Genomic DNA, 6,063 nt, shown 5'->3' with positions numbered 1-6,063 from the left:
ATCTGTGTCACTGCTCATGAGCAGGTCAATCCTAAGCCCCAAATCTGACTTGTCTTCAGTGTTGGAGGCCACCTTTAGATATGGTGCCCAATGAGTTCTAATTTCTTCTAGGTAGACTTGGTATTTTCTCTACAGTAAAATCTCTCTCTCATATACCTCTATGGTTAAAAGTTACCAAAGGAGCATGCAATCATTTATATGGTCCAAGAAAATAGCCCATAGATATGTATTTCTCATGGATGTCTCCTATACTTATTTACACTGTCTATTAGAGGCTATTTGACGAAGTAGAACGTGAATCGACTTGGAGCCAGAGTCCTAAGTTCTAGTTCAAGGATGCACACTCCCAGAAGGCAATCACACTTCTCCTGATCAATATCACTTTCCTCCAGGGAGGGATTTCTGCTTCCCCTCTGGACTTAATCCTGGGTAGAGTAAGGCTGGAGCTGCTGGCACTACCCTGTGACGAAGAGGAAAGAGCCTGTCTGAAATAGAGGGAGTAGAGGAAGCATCACCTAGAGGTGAGGAGAGAGAAAACCAGAATCTGAAAAAAAATTGAGTCTCTGGAAGAAGCCATGCTTTCAATTATCTGAATTGATAGATTCCCTCCCCCCGCCCCACACACACTTAAGAGGTTTAGGATGGACTTTTCTGACATTTCAAAGTGAGGAAGTCTTAATTTGATACAATCTGCCCAAGTTTATGGAAATTTCTTGGACCTCCCTCCTCTCTGTGAAATAAGTGGGTTAGATTATTTATCAGGCAGGCATTGTGTTTGGCTGCTAGTAACAAACACCAGTGGCTCAGAGGTTTTATTTTTCTCATGCAAGAAGTCTAGATTAGGTAAGCCAGGGCTAGCCTTGCGGTCGCATGATGCCAACAGGCACACAGGCTTTCCCCTCTGCCAGCTTTCTAGGTGACCCTCATGCTTACAAGTCAGCTGTCACCTCTAGGCATCCTGTCTGCATTCTAGGCCCAAAGGGGAAGTTAGGCTAAACGGCCAAAGGGACAACTCTGGTCCCTGGAAGACCCATACAGTGGTTTCTACTTTCGTCTCATTAGCCAGGACTGTGTCACATGGTCACTCCATCTGAAAGGAAGGTTGGGAAATGTGTGGGTGTTTTTAAATGGGTACATGGATGCTCCGAACACAATTGGGGGTCAGCTGGCAAGGAAGAGGCGGAGAACAGATGTTGGATTGACAATACATTATCTTCCATAGACTACATAATAGCAGAGGTAACCTCCCTCTCTGAAGGTCTGTAATTCTAATCTTTCTATCTTGTTTCACCTAATCCTTTCTTAAAGAAAAATACCTAAATATTTTATGGAAAGGGAGCACATATTTATTTATTTATTATTTATTATTTTTATTTTTTTAAGGGAGCACATTTTTAAAATCTCAAATTTTGGAGAAGTCAAGGTATATCTCATAAATGAAATGATAATTGGTATATGTGAGATATCAGATTATTAGTCAAAAGCTCTTCATATTTATTATCTTTTCCCTGAAACTTTCTTCAACTTTTTAATTCCAATATTCTGGAAGCCTATTCTCAACTATTCTGATCTCTTCTTGACTAAACTAAGTTACTTGGCTTTTCCTTCTAGTTTCCAGTCCTTCTCAAATAATTTCATATCCTCATCTTTTATCTCTCCAACTAAATTGTAAACTTGTAAAGAGCAGAGCCCAACACTTAGTGCAATGCTGGATTTAAAGTGAGCAATCGATAATGGTTAAGCATGAATGAATGAATAACGGAAATCTGAATTCCTATTTTTTTTCCTCTCTTCAGAACTCTGTCCTCAATGCACGCTTGTTAACTGGCTACATCTCAAGCCAATTTGTATCCTAGGAAGCCGGCTTTAGAAAGCCTTTTATATTCTATCTTTAAATCTTCTCCACCATTGTACATTCAGCTCTGCCTTAGGAGTCAGCACTCCGACCACCTCCCTTCACCTAATTGTTTCACCTAAGGCCCTTCTCATTTTAACAGATTAAAGATTTTACCTTCAGAAAATTCTTGTTGTGTCTAAATTAAATTCTATACACAGCCGTTTCCTTTTCCTTTGCCCTCTGTATTAAAAGAACGCAGCAGGTATTATGTTTTCTAATGCTTTATAAAGTTCTGAGTGGGTTTTTTTTTTTTTTTAAAGTTATGGAGGGGGGGTTACACAGCAAAAGCAATATGTTTTCATTGTAAAAACTAAAAATAATAGCTGCAAATAAGTTAATAAGAAGTATTTAAAAACTTATAAACCACCACATAGACAAGATCGTTTACTATATATCTTTCTGGAATTTTTCTGTGTATATTTGCATTATACATACAAAAATTGGCTTCACTATGTATACTATTATCCTGCATTTTTGATGTGACTGTGAATATCAGTACACATTGATAAATATTTTTAATAATGTGTGGTGACAGAGGAGTATTTTGTTATAGAATATATCTTCATTTATTAGCAAATCCCTGACTTTGGGCATTTAGTTTACTTCCTTTTTTTTTGAAAACCTTTGTAAATACCCTTGAGATGAACATTCTTGTAGCTAATCTGCACAAGAATTATAGCTTTCTTTGGATACACCCCTCAATAAATTTTGCTTTGATGAGCAATAAGGAGAAACAATGTAATGGGAGAGAGTGATGCAAGTCCATAGTAACTCTTTACCATTATTCTGGGACCTAAAATGTGTCTGGCTTGCAGGTTCCTGGGCTTACTCAGCATAACATAATGCAATGACTTTAAAATATATTCCCATGGCACAACACCTGGAAATCTGAGCTCTCTGCTGAACACTATAGAAATATTGATAGGGAAACTTAAAATCATGAAACATATAATTTCACGCTACATCAGATACTATCCTATTCCAGTAGCTAGTACAGACAAGCATGAGATATCTATTAAAACACACACACACACACACACACACATCCTAGAGAAATTTTATAATTGAGAAGTTTGGCCCATTAATTATTTTTTCCCCTTTTAACTGGTAGAAGACTGGTAATATCTGCTTTGGTGGACCCCCAAAACAACTAGTACAGATGGAAAAAGCAGAATATTTCACTTTGAGTCTCCACTCTGTCACTTGTTACATGCATAAATCTCTTAATCACTCTGAAACCTCAGTGTCCTCCTCTGCAAAATGGGTTTATAACAGTATTGTTGTCATTCACAAGGGTTATCATAGGGAGAAAATGAGCTAAATTGTAAGTGTTTTGTAAAGTATACTATTATAACACAAATCTTACCAGTAATTGTTATTGTAATTGATGAAGTATTGAAAAAATCAGACTTAAACCAGAACTGAATTTGTCACAAAGATCAGACAGCATAAATGCAATTCTAAATTAAAAAATTTAATGATTTGAGAGCCCTCTATCAAATCTATCATCAAATAATTATCTTATAGAAACAAATACTTAAATCAGCCTTTAAAAGGTGGCATTACACATTCCCTCCAAGAGACACTTATTCTATGCACTTATATTATTCTTTTTTTTTAAATTAAATTTATTGGGGTAACATTATTGACCTTGATCACCTGGCTAAAGAGAAGAAAAAATTTAGGATCTTAAAATTTTAAGTGTAATAAGAATAAAAGGAAAAGAAATGAGAACTTTCTTACACTGCTGGTGCTGGTGGAAATGTAAATTGACAAAACAAAACAAAAACTATTACTTTGGCTAGAAATTTGGCAATATCTGGTAGAGCTGGAAATATCTATACTCTTGACCTGGCAATTCCATTTCTAGATTTGATAAACTCTCTCTCATATATAAAGCATGCAATGACATGCTTATTGCGACATCATTTGCAATACTGAAAAGAAAGTGGGAATAGATGTCATCATTTAAGACTCTGGATCCAGTGGTACCTGAAGCCTGGCCAGCTCTCCTGCAACCAACCCGGAGCTCTTCAGTTACATGGCCAAATAAAATTCCAGCTTACATCTGTTTAAAATGATTTTTCTTTACTTGCAACTTAATTGAGTCCTGATCGATACATTTAGATAGTATCATCAAGTTTGTCTATTCAGGAAAACTTAAATGCCTAGACCTAGACCCTAGAGGATAATTAAACCACAACAACCAACATCTCTGGGGTTTACAATGGACAAATTATTCCAGACAATTCTGTCGATTGAAGTGCAAAATCAATAAATGAAAAAAATGAAAAAACATAATACTTGAAATTGAAGAAAATATTTTTATAAAATCGCATGTCTTACAAAGTTTTACAGTCATATAAATCAGTTCAAGGTGAAGTTTTTTTTTTCATTCTAAAATAGAAAATACTTCAAATATATAGAAAATAAATGCCATATATCTATCACACAGGGTTGATAGATTTGACACTTTCCTATATTTCTTCATGTTTTTTAGAAAGAAATAAGATATTATATATAACTCTGAAGTCCTATTCCCCATCCTTTTTTCCTTTCTCCCTCCCCATAGTAACCACTATTTTGAAGTTGGAGTGTGTCATCCCATGCTTGTTTTTTGTACTTATACTACATGCATGCATTTCATTGTTTGAATTTGCATTTTTCTATTTTTAATAAGTTTGAACATCTTTTCAGGTATTTATTGACCACTTAAATTCCTCTTCTGTTTGTTTCCTTTGCCCATTTTTTCACTTGAGTTGTTTGTCTTTTGTTAGAGTCTTTAATCCAGTCTGGATACAAATCCATTGATGAGTATATGTGTTGCCAATATCTCTTCACTGTCCATGGCTTGGTTTGTGGTATCTTCAGTCATACAGAACTCCCCAAGACATTTAAAAGACCTCAGACAACCCAAGCCTTGGGTAAGAAGGGTCTTATTCCATATTACAGAGATTTACTCCAAGGTCACAAAGCACTGCTCAAGATATAAATAGACACCTGGCTTTAAAATAGCTAAAAAAAAAAAAAAAGCTTATTGTTATAAAACAATAATCTGTAAGGTATTCAAAGCTGTCTGAGAATCTGATAATTAGTACATGGTTATCAGTACATATTCTAACTTATGACATCAGAGATTTTGCAGTAGCCAGTTAAGCTTTCTTGTTTGGATCAAGACACAGAAGTGCCCAATTCAGATGCATCTATATAATATGAGGGAGTCATACCATAAACTAATATCCCACATGTGTTCCATGTAAGACATTACTTCTTTGGGATGTTTATAGATATTAGTGGAACAAAAAGGTTTTGTGGTTAAATATATTTGGGAAATGCTAAATTAAAACTCTTTTTTACTTTGGACTTCTGTGCTTTTGATATCTTACTATGCACTGTAAATCAAAGGCTGGCTAGAATAGATGGAGTTTCCCAAACTCATTTGACCACAGATCATTTTTTCCATGGATTTATTTTCAGCCATTAAGATCTGTTAAGCAGGCTCAAGTTTAAGGTGGAAAAAATAAGGAGATAGCAATAGCTGTCAGTTCCCTAGTGCCTAATAGTATTTCAGGTCCTATGCAGTGTACTTTATTATCTCCTCTCATTGTCTCAACAACCTAGAGATGTGTATAATTATTATTTGTATTATAAATATGAGAAAAGTGAGGCCCTAAATGGTTAGGTGTGTGGTTCAAGGTCACAGAAGTAGTTGTAATTGGAATCCAAGCAAGCTACCCAAGAGCTTTCTGTGTTGGAGGGAAATGGGAGGGAGTGCATGTGCCAGGCACAGAGTGAGTTCCCAGTATTTATATCATTATCCAATCTAATTTAATCAGCACATCTACACTATGAGGTAGGTGCAACTACTGACCATTCTACAGATGAGGGAACTGAGGTTTTTTTATTCTCCTATCCTGCTCAGATTCTCATTCCTGAAGAGAGACATTAAAATGCAAAACAATGGGTATAGTATCATTATCAGTACATCAGAACAACACTATACATCACCATACATAAAAAAAAACTATAAATAAGAATAAATTTTTTAAAAACCCATTCATATATATTTTTATATAAAACATGTATATATAAATCTATATGTTATATGTATATATCTCTCTATATATGTACACTTATGCATATATATGTATATTTTTCAATGAACT

The sequence above is a fragment of the Pteropus alecto genome, unplaced genomic scaffold (genome assembly GCF_000325575.1).
Source record: "Pteropus alecto unplaced genomic scaffold, ASM32557v1 scaffold42, whole genome shotgun sequence".
Lineage (NCBI taxonomy): Eukaryota > Metazoa > Chordata > Mammalia > Chiroptera > Pteropodidae > Pteropus > Pteropus alecto.
This window is presented reverse-complemented; position numbering follows the sequence as displayed.